A 16,307-nucleotide genomic window follows, 5' to 3' on the forward strand; every position below is an offset into this window, starting at 1 on the left:
AGTTTTATAGCTCTAATAAGCCGAAGCAATGTGCGATATCACCGTATGTACTGCGTCCGGTTCGTCGGAGTGATGGTTCTCGTACACGTCTGCGACAATGGAAGAACTCCAGCCACAAAATAAAACTCTTTCAAACACTATGATGGCAGAAGGTGGTCCTCTGACTAATATACTCTAATACTGTCCCCAGCCACAAGGACGGAGTTCAAATAACGTCTCAACGTTAGTATAGGCAGAAGAAGTGCTCCCAATCACTTAATGCTGCGTACTAAACGATGACTGCCTACACCGAGACGAAGTCCAGAATCGTATAAGCTCGCAACAGTTCAGTGCCTAACCGTTCTAACTATAAACTCTCCTGAGAGCGCCGGCCGGTGTGGCCGTGTGGTTCTAGGCGCTTCAGTCTGGAACCGCGTGACCGCTACGGTTGCAGGTTCGAATCCTGCCTCAGGCATGGATGTGTGTGATGCCTTAGGTTAGTTAGGTTTAAGTAGTTCTAAGTTCTAGGGGACTGATGACCACAGATGTTAAGTCCCATAGTGCTCAGAGCCATTTGAAATCTCCTGAGAGCAAAGACAGCAAGTCCACCTGTACCAACAAAGCTGATACTGTCGACCATCACACATGGGCGCTCAAAAACGGAAGACCACTTCTCTACACTGCTGCCGGCCTCCCAGAACAGCTCGGCTCCACCTCCCTCATAACTCAGAAAACGAATCAGCTTCTCGAAATCACGGAATGTTCTCCCTCTCTACAGATTCTTCCGAACGCCGACCAACCATATTTTAGTCTTTTGTGTCCAGCACGGAAAGTTTGCAATCAAATAGCTATACTCATGGAATGGTACGCTTCTGAGTAAAAATCCGCGGAAATAACCCAGCCTGCATGATTTCCGAGGTGATGCTTCCTTGTTCCTCTCAACTGCTTCCAAGATTTGCAGAGTTCCCGGTTATCCTTCCAGTCTGGCTACTCCACCGGCCGGCCGCGACTCTATTGTGCTCCAGCACTCAGGTGCCCCAACGTCCGTCTTGCTACTTCCTGTGTTTAAGCAGGACCAACACACCTGTGCGGGACTTCCACCCAGGGCTTCAGTTCCACCTGCCATTGCATCTCCACTGGCGTCCCAACCTCTACCAGTGTAGGCAGTCATTCATTATGCCGTTTTGATAATAAAGACACTCCATCACCTTTCAAGAAAAAGTGTTAACAATTATTTACAAGGCGTATGTGATAATGTCTGTATTCTTTAAATATTCATATATACGATGTACAACCTATCAAATGATACCTAATTGTGATTGTAGATGATGGAAACCTATTTAGATGAATGCTTGTAAGATAGGAAATTATAGCCACCTTGCAAAGTTGGTGTCCTTAGAGGTTTGAGCTGAGCGATGATAAGTCAGTCCGTCAGGATATCTCTTTTACAGTGTAAAGTCAAGCGCCGGCACGCCATTCGGGAGCGACAGAACAGAGAGAGTTGTGAGAAGTCAGCCAATAGCACCTTGACCGACACCTTCCAGGATGAGAACGCGACAGCAGCAGCCTCTATGTGATGAGGACATATGCACCCCGTCCAGCTGGTCGCGGCCCAGTTGAAGAGCAGCTTCAGGATTCGGCACTTGTATAGCAGCGACTTAGGAATCGTTTATACTGAAGAAGCTTGTATATTTCATATGTCGCCCTTTGGTTGGGACACATCTGTGTAAGACGAAGTATTGTAATTGCTCATTTTGTAATAAAACTGATTAATACGATTTGTTCGAATGTTGCCTAGCGATCCGAGAAAGCAGGTTTCCTAGACACCCCAATATTGACGATGTGGCTGGATTTAACGATTTCCTTCTACACTCATGTTCATAAATAAAGGATAACTGCAAATGTGGTGCCACACAACGTGGCACTACACAAAACTGGTGCTAATAGCATAGGCACATACGGAACACACACGGAACAGATCTGGAAGTCCACGGTATTGAGAAAATCGTCCCGAAACACATGTGCTACAAAACGCCACTGTTTCCTGCACATGTACCCCGACATCAATATGGGATATGATCACCATGTACACGTACATAGGCTGCACAACGGGTTGGCATACTCTGGATCAGGTGGTGGAGCAGCTGCTGGGGTATAGCCTCCCATTCTTGCACCAGTGCCTGTCGGAGCTCTTGAAGCGTCGAAGGGGTTTGAAGACGTGCAGCGATACGTCGTCCGAGAGCATCCCAGACGTACTCGATGGAGATTAGGCCTGGAGAACAGGCAGGCCACTCCGTTCGACTGATATCTTCTGTTTCAAGGTTCTCCTCCACGATGGCAGCTCGGTGGGGCCGTGCGTTATCATCCATCAGGACACCCACTACACCCCTGAAAAGGTGGACATACTGGTGCAAAATGACGTCCCGATACACCTGACCTGTTACAATTCCTCTGTCAAAGACATGCAGTTGTGTACGTGCACCAAGTGCACCAATCATAATCCCATCCCACACCATCAAACCACGACCTCCTTACAGTTCCCTTTCAGGGACATTAAGGGGTTGGTATCTGATTCCTGGTTCACGCCAGACGAAAACCCGGCGAGAATCACTGTTCAGACTGTACCTGGACTCGTCCGTGAACATAACCTGAGACCACTGTTCGAATGACCATGTACTGTGTTCTTGACACCAGGCTTTACGGGCTCTTCTGTGACTAGGGGTCAGTGGAATGCACCTTGCAGGTCTCCGGGCGAATAAACCACGTCTGTTCAGTCGCCTGTAGACTGTGTGTCTGGAGACAACTGTTCCAGTGGCTGGGGTAAGGTCCCGACCAAGGCTACCTGTAGTACTCCGTGGCCGTCTGCGGGCACTGGTGGTAAGATATTGGTCTTCTTGTGGTGTTGTACACTGTGGACGTCCTGTACTGCAGCGCCTGCACACATTTTCTGTCTACTGGAATCGTTGCAATAATCTTGAGATCACACTTTGTAGCCGGCCGCGGTGGTCTAGCGGTTCTAGGCGCTCAGTCCGGAACCGCGCGACTGCTACGGTCGCAGGTTCGAATCCTGCCTCGGGCATGGGTGCGTGTGATGTCCTTAGGTTAGTTAGGTTTAAGTAGTTCTAAGTTCTAGGGGACTGATGACCACAGATGTTAAGTCCCATAGTGCTCAGAGCCATTTGAGCCACACTTTGTGGCACACGAAGGGCCCGTGCTACGGCCTGCTGTGTTTGACCAGCCTCCAGTCGCCGTAGTATTCTACCCCTCATAACGTCATTAATATGTGTTCTTTGAGCCATTTTCAATACACAGTCACCATTAGCACGTCTGAAAACTCCTGCAGACTTACTCGCTGCACCGTACTCTGACATGCACCAACACACTTCTGCGTATGTGGACTGCTGGCAGCGCCACCGTGCGACGACCGCAGGTCAGATGCACCACATGGTCATACCACGAGGTGATTTAAACCCGCAAACCATCCACCAGAGCGTTGTTTCGCCATGGATCAGCATTATCCTTAATTTTTTTTTTTCTTTATTGTATTTCAATTCCCCATCGGGGCGGGCTGGCAGCAGCATATGCGCTGCTCTTCAGCCGAAAGACATGGAACAAAACAATAGAAGACATTTAAAAACAGCAAAGGAGAGAATAAGGCGAACATAGATATAAAAAAGGGGGAACAACATGGAAGGCAACAGACAAAAAATGGGGTGACTAAAATGGAGATAAAAAACTGTTTAAAAGTAGCACACACAAAAAGCCCCACACTGCGACGATTAAAAGAACACAAGGCACAGTATGACTGGAGCATAAAGGTGTTGACGGGTGGCATAGCACATAACGTAACACTGACGGCGAACCTCAAGGCAGTACACGATTAAAATCACACCTCTTGACGCACACAAGAAACAGCACTAAACACAACACTGATGTGGCACACTGATGATGATCAATACAGAGGATCTGCCAGGTTCTAGGAGATGAGGGAGACCTGAAGAATGGAGGGAGGGGAAGAGATTGGGGAGGGGAATGGGGGGCGTGTGGAAGAGGGCCAGGTAGGGAGGGATGTGGGAAGGAGAGAGGCAAGTATGGGGTGCAGGGTCTCAGGGGCGGGGGGGATGGAGGAAAATCCGCTCTGGGAGAAGGAGGAAAGAGGAGAAGGGGGCCCTGGGGAGGGGGGGGGGGAACAAGGCCGGGTTATAGTTGAAAGGAAGGGTATATGTCACGGCGAAGTTCGTCATCCGGGAGGGGGAGGCGTTGGAAATTGCCCTGATGAAGGAGATGGAGGGTGTGGAGGTGGAGAGAGGGAGGGATACAGCGATAGAGGCGCGGCAACGGGCGGGGGGTGGAGAGGAAGGAGGAAACCAGAGGGTGGGGGGGATCAACCCTGCGAACAATGTAAAGGATGCGGAGATGTTGGAGGAACAAGAGGAGGTGGGGGAAGGGGATCAGTTCATACAGGAGCCGTGTGGGGGAAGGAAGGTTATCCTTAATTTATGAGCATGAGTGTATATAAGTACGGGTAGAAGACAAAAGATTCGGTAACGTTGTTCTTTTAACAAATAAGAAAACCGCCAGTGGAACGCAGTGGGGTTGTGATCGACACGAACTAGAACCTATTAAATGTAACGCAGACGTAGCTTAAGGTCATATGCTTACAACAGAGTTATGTCAGAAAATGTGTCACCGATCAGACAAGTTGTCAAAATAGTGACCATATCTCACCGTTGCTGCGGATGCAAAGCAGAAACGTGGGCGTTATGTACAGAAGTCGCATTCTGCGTATTCTAACAGAAATTAATTAGTTAATTCTATTCTTTCGTGGAAACAGTGAAGTTTCTGAATTGCAAGCTTAATGCGCCCGCGTTTAAACGCGCACGGCTATTTTCGCGAATTTCTGGCGTCGTTCTGTCTCCACTTCATAAAAGTAATGCATCTTATTTTACTAAATGGCGCAGCCTTTCTCATCTTCGTAAGCGCCCTTTGTGATTTCCCGTTTTGTGACACAAAAGAAGGCTGGGGAAGAAACAGCTCTCCTTGCCTCGGCGACAGAGAGAAAGGCTAATGTGCCGTCCCTCTGTTTTCGAAACAAGCCGCAGCGTTACCTCGTTTTGCCTGTGTGACCACTTTTCTCGATCTGCATACAAAGAACCAGACTTCCCTGTCTGCAGCTCTTTTCCGCGAGTGGGAGACCCGCTTTATGGCTTTCACTTAATGACCATACAACGCTACAATGCTGTAAGTGAAAATAAATGAATGAAATGTATTACACTGTGCATTATGCCATAACAGACGTCGCACAGTCTCAAATATGAGACTACTGTGAATACATTGTTAAGCAGCTTTATTAAAAAATCAAGTCTTTATTGACATGCAGGTACATAATAGATTATTAAACAAAAATCAGTGTCCGTTATTCGACAAATATTTTAAATATCTCTCTAGTAACAACATACACCCGCAATATTTTCTACATCAGTGACTTAGGTACTGCGAATGTACTGTTTCGTTCCACAAAGCATGACATTATCAGGGATGAGACTGCGGTCTTAACTGAATTTATTAAAAAAAATGTAAAATACTTTTCATACCTTAACTGCTACTGTATACTGAAAACTGCAGTCTAGGCATTCTACATACATATTCCGCTGTCCACCATACGGTGCGTGGCGGAGGGTACCTCGTACGACAACTAGCAACTTCTCTCCCTGTTGCACTCCCAAACAGAACGAGGGAAAAATGACTACCTATATGCCTCTGTACAAGCCCTAGTCTCTCTTATCTTATCTTTGTGGTCTTTCCGCGAAATGTAAGTTGGTGGCAGTAAAACCTTACTGCAGTCAGCCTCAAATGCTGGTTCTCCAAATTTCCTCAGTAGCGATTCACGAAAAGAACGCCTCCTTTCCTCTAGAGACTCCCACCCGAGTTCCTGAAGCATTTCCGTAACACTCGCGTGATGATCAAACCTACCAGTAACAAATCTAGCAGCCCGCATCTGAATTGCTTCTATGTCCTCCCTCAATCCGACCTGATAGGCATCCCAAACGCTCGAGCAGTACTCAAGAATAGGTCGTATTAGTGTTTTATAAGCGGCCTCCTTTACAGATGAACCACATCTTCCCAAAATTCTACCAATGAATCGAAGAAGACAATCCGCCTTCACCACAACTGCCATTACATGCTTGTCCCACTTCATATCGCTCTGCAATGTTACGCCCAAATATTTACTCGACATGACTGTGTCAAGCGCTACACTACTAACGGAGTATTCAAACATTACAAGATTCTTTTTCCTATTCATCTGCATTAATTTACATTTATCTATATTTAGAGTTAGCTGCTATTCTTTACACCAATCACAAATCCTGTCCAAGTCATCTTGTATCCTCCTACAGCACTCAATGACAACACCTTCCCGTACACCACAGCATCATCAGCAAACAGCCGCAGATTGCTATCCACCGTATCCAAAAGATCATTTATGTAGATAGAAAACAACAGCGGACCTACCAAACTTCCCTGGGGCACTCCAGATGTTACCCTCATCTCCGATGAACACTCACCATCGAGGACAATGTACTGGGTTCTATTACTTAAGAAGTTTGTCGTCACACTGTATACGGTCTCCACCGCAAAACGGATCAGAACAATTTGACGTCAGAAAGTTTTTATATTAAAAGTTTTCTTATAATAAGCTTCCAGTTATGCTTGACATAGATAAAGTACAGTTCTCTTTTTGATATCTGTGCAGACTGCACACCAAAACCAACGAAGCACGTAAAAAAAATGGTTCAAATGGCTCTGAGCACTATGGGACTTAACTTCTCAGGTCATCAGTCCCCTAGAACTTAGAACTACTTAAACCTAACTAACCTAAGGACATCACACACATCCATGCCCGAGGCAGTATTCAAACCTGCGACCGTAGCAGTCGCGCGGTCCCAGACTGCAGCGCCTATAACCGCCCGGCCACTCCGGCCGAAGCACGTAAAACCACTGTAACGAATTAAAATGAATTCCACCAATTTTCCCGTAATTTTTGACGAAATACGCGTTCCTATTTCTAATGGTTGTCATACAAACAGCATTGACGGACCAAGACAGTAATGATCATTCAGAAAACTGTGCATGCTGTACTGAAATTCCTATTACAACTTCTACAACTTGTAGAGCAGACCGAGTACGCAATTCCCCGCTCCACAACCATTTGAAATCCGGTTTCTATTTAAGGAATGTAATTATGCGTTACTCAGTACATTACGCTGCTAATAAAGAAACTCAATTAGGTAACAATTGTAAGGGGAATATGAAGAAACTACAAAAATTTTTACTATGCCGAGGTCTACAGGGATCTGTCAGATAAGAGGTTCTGTCGACCCCGTCTGTAAAGGCGATCTTCAGGTCTTCGCTGTCGGCCTGGAGCAGAAGGGGTTCGTCAACGACTGACGTCAAATTGTTCTGACCCGTTTTGCGGTCACACACACACTCACTCCTTCTCTCACTTCCTCCCTCTCTCTCTCTCTCTCTCTCTCTCTCTCTCTCTCTCTCTCTGTCCGTCGTTGTCATCCAGAAGACTTGGGCGTTTCTTCAGAAATAAAGGAACTTATCGACGTAGTAAAAAATTAAAAAAAAATTCATGCTTGTCCTCCTTTCTCCCGGAGTAGTGCATCTTATCGACGTGGCATGGACTCAACAAGTCGTTAAAACTACCTTGTAGAAATACCGAGCCCTGCAGCTTCTATAGTTGTCCATAACTGCTGAAGTGTTGCCGGTGCAGAAGTTTGTGCATGAACTCACCTCTTGATTATTTCCCATAAATATTTGATGGGATTCATGTCGGGCGATCTGGCTGGCCTAATCATTCGCTCGAAGAGTCCGGAATGTTCTTCAAATCAATCGTGAACAACTGTGGTCCGGTGACACTGTAACGTGGTCATGTCATTTTAGTTTTCATATGTTATCGATGTGCACGTCAGACAGCAAATTAGTAAAGAACATCACGGATAAATAAGATGGATATACTAGAACGTGAAGAGATAATTTTGATATAAGTTTTGAATTATGTTATGATATGAGGAGAAGGAGTTTGAGGTAAGACTGCAGCACTGAGCAGCAACGAATGATTATTGTCAACTTGTTAACTTGCTCAGAGCTGAGAGAGAGTCCACCCCATTTCCCTGAGTGATGCATTAACATATTAACTAATTAAGCTGTTTGGAAATTCTCTGTTGGCATTGTACCCTTTTTAAATCACTGTTCACTTTGTTATGAATAGTATTCTTCATACCTTTCTTAAGTGTAAAGTTCACACGAAGTATTACTCTGTCTTTTTGAATATACGCTTCATTCTAAAATCGTTGCCTTGACAGACCATTTCATAGGAATAGTCACTCTTCCCATCCCACTGTTTGTCATTATGCGTTACCACATGCAACAGTTTGAATATGTATTTAGAAACAGAAATGTAGATTAGCCGCTGCCTGCTTGCTGTTGTGCATTCGAGTAATCTGCAACGATGTTGTCAAGACGCGAGGTAGGTAGAAATTTTGATCATGGCCAGATAATTGTTTTACTTCAGTTCCGCATTTAACATAAAGACAAGGTGCATTTAGATCAGTTACAGTTCAGTTCATATTAGGTTCTATTTTGTCACCGTTTTGCATATTAGTTTAAGCTGATAAGAGTTTGTGGGGACACAGTTTTTGGTAATACGTAGATTTTTATAGAGTGGGAGGTAAAGTTGGGCTAAATTTCACACAGAAACATATATAATGGGGATGTTACAGCATGAAAAGTTTATGAATGGTTGAAAATTGTGGAGGAGGAGATTAGTGTTTAACGTCCCGCCGACAACGAGGTCATTAGAGATGGAGCACAAGCTCGGATTAAGGAAGGATAGGGAAGGAAATGAAACGATTTAGGGAAATCACGGAAAACTTAAATCGGGATGGCCGGACGCGGGTTTGAACCGTCATCTTCCCGAATGCGAGTCCAGTGTGCTAACCATTACGCCACCTCGCTCGGTGCTGAAAATTGTATCCACGTGACCGAACATAACCATTTCAAGCCATGATCGGTTCAGTTGGACCAAAGGACCCAATCCATTCCACGTAAACCGGCCGATGTGGACGAGCGGTTCTAGGCGCTTCAGTCCGGAACCGCGCTGCAGCTACGGTCGCAGGTTAGAATCTTCTCTGGGGCATGGATGTGTGTGATGTACTGAGGTTAGTTAGGTTTGGTTCAAATGGCTCTGAGCACCATGGGACTTAACTTCTTTGGTCATCAGTCCCCTAGAACTTAGAACTACTTAAACCTAACTAACCTAAGGACATCACACACATCCATGCCCGAGGCAGGATTCGAACCTGCGACTGTAGCGGTGCGCGGTTCCAGACTGTAGCGCCTAGAACCGCTCGGCCACTCCGGCCGGCTATTTAAGTTTAAGTAGTTCTAAGTCTAGGAGACTGATGACCTCAGATGTTAAGTCCCATAGTGCTTAGAGCCATATGAACCATTTTTTGAACCATTCCACGTAAACACAGCTGACCCCATTATGGAACCACCGCTAAATAGCACAGTGACATGTTGACGACTTGGATCCAAGGCTTCGTGGGCTCTGCGCACTCTCGAACCCTTCTATCATCTCTTACCAACTGAAATCGCGACTCATCTGATCAGGCCACGGGTTTTCAATCGTCAAGAGTCCAACCCGTATGGTCACGAGCCGAGATGTGGCGTTGTCGACGATGTCGCGCTCTTAGCAAAGGCACTCGCGTCGGTCTTGAGCTACCGTACTCGCCTACATACGTCCCACAGCGATTTCTGCGGTTATTTCACGCAGTGTTGCTTGTATATTAGCACTGAGTACACAAACGCCTCTACCCTCGGTCGTCAAGAGAAGGATTTCGACCACTGCGTTGTCCGTGTTATCCGTGGTGAGCGGTAATGCCTGAAATATGGTATTCTTAGCATACTCTCGACACTACATATGTTGGGATATTGAATTCCCTAATGGTTTCCGAAATGGAGTGTCGTATGTGTCTGTTAATTCCGGTCGTGCGGCCATAATCGCGTCGGAAGCCTTTCCACACAAATCATCAGAGAGCAAATCACAGCTCCGTAAATGCACTGCCCTTTTATACCTTGTGTACGGAACACTACCGCCATCGGTATATGAGAATATCGCTATCCCATGACCATCACCGTTGGCATATGGTTCCGATAGCGGCTCTATGTTATGTCGATGCACAAATTGCAATCACCAAACATGTTCAGGTAACGGCCTATGTGTTTTACAGCGGGTCTGGAACCACGCGACCGCTACGGTCGCAGGTTCGAATCCTGCCTCGGGCATGGATGTGTGTGTTGTCCTTAGGTTAGTTAGGTTTAAGTAGTTCTAAGCTCTAGGGGACTTATGACCTCAGCAGTTGAGTACCATAGTGCTCAGAGCCATTTGAACCATTTTTTTTTTTTGTTGTACAGCGACTAGACTTCCTGCCCGAGTATCTTCCTCTCTCATTGTCACAGAAATGGCGCAACTCAAGTCTTCATACTACCTCATAACAAAAATGATTCAAATGGCTCTAAGCACCATGGGACTTAACACCTGAGGTCATCAGTCCCCTAGACTTACAACTACTTAAACCTAACTAGCCTCAAGACATCACACACATCCATACCCGAGGCAAGATTCGAACCTGCGACCGTAGCTGCAGCGCGGTTAAGGTCTGAAGCGCCTAGAACCGCTCGGCCACAGCGGCCGGCTTACGTGGAATCGATTGGGCCCTTTGGTCCAACTGAACCGATCATGGCTGGAAATGATTCTGTTCGGTCACGTGGAGACAATTTCCAGCACCGAGCGTGGTGGCGCAGTGGTTAGCACACTGGACTCGCATTCTGGAGGACGACGGTTTAAACCCGCGGCCGCCCATCCCGATTTAAGTTTTCCGTGATATCCCTAAATCGTTTTCATTTCCTTCCCTATCCTTCCCTAATCCGAGCTTGTGCCCCATCTCTAATGACCTCGTTGTCGACGGGACGTTAAACACTAATCTCCTCCTCCACAATTTGCAACCATGTTCCCAAACAACGATGTCATGCTGTAACATCCCCACTATATATGTTTCTGTGTGAAATTTAGCCCAACTTTACCTCCCACTCTATAAAGATCTACGTACACCACTGGCCATTAAAATTTATACACCACGAAGATGACGTGCTTCAGACGCGAAATTTAACCGACAGGAAGAAGATTCTGTGATATGCAAATAATTAGCTTTTCAGAGCATTCACACAAGGTTGGCGCCGGTGGCGACATCTACAACGTGCTCACATGAGGAAAGTTTCCAACCGATTTCTCATACACAAACAGCAGTTGACCGGCGTTGTCTGGTGAAACGTTGTTGTGATGCCTCGTGTAAAGAGGAGAAATGCGTACAATCACGTTTCCGTCTTTGATAAAGGTCGGATTGTAGCCTATCGCGATTGCGGTTTATCGTATCGCGACATTGCTGCTCGCGTTGGTCGAGATCCAATGACTGTTAGCGTCCAAGAATGTGTACAGCATGTATTAAAGGAAAATCATGTATGCAGGACCAATTTCTTGGTTAGAAGAAGGCATAGCCTAATGACATGAACGTCAATAATACCTACTCACACACTGATAGCAAATTCGCGTCGGAATCCCTGGAAATGCGCAGCATGAGGGTTGTCGTCTATCCGGTCACAGACGTTCCAAAACTTTTTTTACGACATTTGTGAGTTTATATTCACATGTCAACAGTATTGACCGTGGAAGCACAGGCATATCGATGCAGCGGTGCTGGCATCGTATGTAGGAGTCAACGCGTGGTGCAAAATAGGCTGGCTCATTAGAATATTCCGCTCACTTTGACGGGCTCGGATGAAATTCTTGTTGAAACCCAGCGTTTCGTACGCTTCTGCGAAGGAAATCTTGTAGGAGGTTGTAGCCTTTTCGAAGATCCGACGCACACCTTGGCTAGTTACTGAGAGAAGTGAAATTCATTTTCTGCAAACTCCCGCGCAGAGACGTTGAAACGTCCCCTTTGAACAATTTTACACGACTGACCTTAAACTGACACACAATATTTTTAGCGCAACGCAATCTGACTTTCAAAATTTCCTACTAAAGAATGGCCCTGACAAACATTAAACTATACCTTTCACAAATCACTTACCTCACAAAAATCTTCGCTGCTCAAGCTACTGCAATACAGCGAGCGCCACTACTGCCAGCTAAATAAAAGATTCAAACTACTGAAGGCACTAACTACTGATAGGGATAGTTAGCCAATGAAAGATATTAATAGAGAGCAAACAATGTATTTACCTTGATATCATCACAAGTCATAATATATATATCAGTTCATGACAAATTACAAATCTCCGCCATCTCTCTCCCCACATCCACCACTGCTGGCGGCTCACCTCCAACTGCTCAACGCTACGCGCTGTTCACAGCCAGCTGCCGCTGCCCAACACTACAATGGCAGACAACAATGCAAACTAGCCACAGACTGCACACAGCACAGCCAGTGATTTTCATATTGAGCGCTACGTAACGTTGCCAATAAGAAAACATAAACAGCCTACTTACATCCCGCGCAGAGACGTGACGTCGCAAGCTCTACAATTTCGACCGCTGTTGTCCGGTGTCAGTTGCTGTTGCCCACTGTTGCTATTATGCAATGCGGGTAGGCTGGTACAGAGGAATTCAGATTAAACTCGCTTGCACTCTCTTCGCTTTCCGATTAATATTGCTGGGGTGTTTAGTAACCTCTGTGGAAAGGTGCTTAAAAACTACAGTCAAGAAGATCCGACTTCTACCAACAGGTCACTGAACATATTCCAACACAGCGAATGAAACATTTCATTAATGTCAACGCCATCCCCCGTACCATGGTGGGCACCCGCATATAGTCAAACGTTTGACTGTCGACCCATTACCGGCATCTGAACTGATTTTGGGTTAGTATTCAATAAAATGCGACTAGTTTCTGAAGATTACTTTTTTCATCTTCATCTTCTCTTCAGGTATTAGGCAGGAATTGCCTGTTACGGTACCCATTTCTGTCGCGGTCTTCCTCTGTCTCTTCTCCCATGGCACTTATAATTTCTTGCCTTTGAAGGAAGTCTCTCACTCTCCATTCTTTATAGATGTGTGTTCCATTTCCTTCACTAATCTCGAATTTTATCATTGAGGCTAAAGATTTGCAGCATCACCAGATCTGTCTCAGTCGAGCACATATGGGACGTCATCGGACTACAACACCAGTGTCATCCACAACCAGCATTACCCGTCCCTGTATTCACCGACCAAGTGCAACAGCCATCGGGCTCCATCCCACAGACATCCGGCAGCTGTGCAACACAGTGAATGCACGTTTGCAAGCTTGTATTCAACATCCTGGCTGTTATGCCGGTTATTAATGTACGAGGGTAAGTCAATTATCCTCCGAAATTTAGTTATATTTTTGTTTATTTAGGTAGTCTGTCATTTTACATTGATGACACATGCTTTGTTTACTTGTTGTTATATCTTTGCAATTTTCATGCTGCTAGGTTAGTTTCGTTAACGCTGCTGTGCTGTTAATTAAGGCTGCTCCGCTGTCTATTTGCACCAAAGAAGAGCAACGTTCAGTGATCCATTTTTTTGTGGTCGAAAGTAGTATCAGGGGCCAATAGTCATCGAAGACTTTCGGTGCAGTACGGGAGCAGTGTTTTGCCACAACGGAGTGTCTACGAATGGATTGAAAAATTCTGAAATGGTCGCACAAGTGTTACGCACGATGAAGAAGATGGATGACCGTTTACCGCCACAAATGAAGAACCCATTGAGTGTTCACGTGAAATGTTCTCTTAGAGAGACGATTAACTATTGATGAAGTGACACATCGTCTACAAATTAGTCACGGTTCTGTCTACGAAATCATCCACAACACACCGAGCGAGGTGGCGCAGTGGCTAGCACACTGGACTCGCATTCGGAAGGACGATGGTTCAATCCCGCGTCCGGCCATCCTGATTTAGGTTTTCCGTGATTTCCCCAAATCGCTCCAGGCAAATGCCGGGATGGTTCCTTTGAAAGGGCACGGCCGACTTCCTTCCTCTTCCTTCCCTAATCCGATGAGACCGATGACCTCGCTGTCAGGTCTCCTCCCCCAAAAACAACAACAACAATCATCCACAACAGACTTGAGTTTCATAAAGTTCGTTTAAAATGGGTCCCTAAACAACTCACACAGTTGGATAAACAAACGCGCTTGGCCATCTGCAAAACACATTTGGATCGCTATTGTAACGAAGGGGACATTACTGGTGACGAAACATGAATCCACCATTTCGAGCCAGAGAGTAAACGGTAGAGTATTGAATGGAAACATACAAATTCACCGTGCAAGAAAAAGTTCAAGACCCATCCGTCCGCAGGAAAACCGATGCTTACGGTTTTTTGGGACGCACAAGGTCCAGTATCGGAACATTATGGAGAAAGAGGAACAACAATAAACAGCGTAAGTTACAGTGCGATGCTTCTTGCCAGGCTAAAGTCTGCAATTCAGAGCAAACGCCGAGGATTGCTGTCAATAGGTGTTGTGTTGTTGCACGACAATGCCCGTCCACATACTGCTGCCCACACTGCTGAAACGTTCCAGAAACTCAAATTTGAAGTACTGGATCATACTCCGTATAGTCCAGATCTTGCCCCTTCTGACTATCACTTGTTTCGTCCGCTCAAACAGGCATTAAGGGGCCGTCGATTTGCCTCGGTCGAAGCAGTGAAAGAAGCGGTGCATTCCTGACTCGTAGCTCAACCGAGAACCTTCTTTTATGAGAGCATAAGGAAGCTTATACAACAATGGACCAAGTGCGTTAAAACGCAAGGAGACTATGTCGAAAAATTGATGTTCTTGTAAGTCTCCCATTTGATTACAATAAAATTTTATAACTTCTTTGCGGATAATAATTGACTTACCCTCGTACCTGTATTTCACATTTGCAGTGGCATATCTCGCGCTTACTTAACCTGTGATCTTGCAAATGTTAATGACTTAAATATTTTACCTAGACAAATGTATTCTCGAAATTTCATTATCTACATTAATTATCTTTTTGGTGTTGCAATTTTTTCCGTTACTGTAAATCAGTTTTTCTGTCTTAAACGTTGCTGCAAAGGACCAGAACTTCAATACAATAAAAACTCGTATAGTCTGGAGAGAATTCGCTCGGGGCACAACTGCTTTGCTTTCCTTTACGCAGCGGTTTCGGATAGTTTGATGAGATACGTCTTTTCCTTACTATAAAGGGATGGTCCTCGTCCCAAAGTGTCTGTCGATCAGTGTCCATTGCGAAATCATGACGAAATCTGCATCAGCTTTAAAAACATTTTCAAAGTAAACATTTCTATCCGTTCGTAATAAGTCGTAGTATTTATTTTGTAATTTGTGTTTATTGACGTGCAGTACCAACTACGGAAGTAATAATTACCCCGCTCTGGTAATCACTGTTAAAATTAACGCTTTAATTGTGATAATGGAATGAAGTAATCACATGGCGTCAATTTGTGCTTGTTTATTTTTATGACAACTCGTCTGACAGTTGTTGAGAGCAAAAGGGTAAACTGTTATCTTGTTTTCTGATTTTCAACCGTATTCTGAACTAACGAAGAGACGACCTGAATGTTATAAACATTTTCTTGATTTTAGTAGCGGAGATTTTGAATTTTAAAAATGAAAATCTCGGCATGAAGATCACACTCTTCCTGGAGTTTTAGTGGGCCAGATTTTGAATAGGAAATATGGATTTCGTAATTTTGTATTGCTACGAGATTCCTTTAACCGCTGAGGCTTTCTCGCTCACAATTATTACTCCTTAAGAAAAGTAGGTGACCAATGACTTTACTCCACGCAAGGAAAATAAATATTTCGATGCAACCGACCTTCCGTCTCCCCCTTCCCCCACCCAAAATATGACTTCAAACAGAAATTTTGTTCAGCAGTAAAGTCTCTTTCTCTCGCCAACTATATGGCTGAAGCAAAGTACGTAGTTGATTCCAGGGAACCAGTAATTTCGTATTTAGGAAATTGGATCACTTCCCAAACCATCAGTTTGTACACATTTACGGGAGATAAACTCCTGTAATTACCTGTCGTTAGTTTCCTTACGCGATGCTCTAGCGTCTCGAGAGTGTGGTGCAATTACCTGCAATTATTGGCATTACGGGATCCAGTATTCTCTTGTAAAGTTCAGCCAGTTATAATTGTGAGATGCTTCATTCTACGGAAACACAATTTGTCTCAAGAATTAGT

This window comes from Schistocerca piceifrons, chromosome 6 (assembly GCF_021461385.2).
Source record: "Schistocerca piceifrons isolate TAMUIC-IGC-003096 chromosome 6, iqSchPice1.1, whole genome shotgun sequence".
Classification (NCBI taxonomy): domain Eukaryota; kingdom Metazoa; phylum Arthropoda; class Insecta; order Orthoptera; family Acrididae; genus Schistocerca; species Schistocerca piceifrons.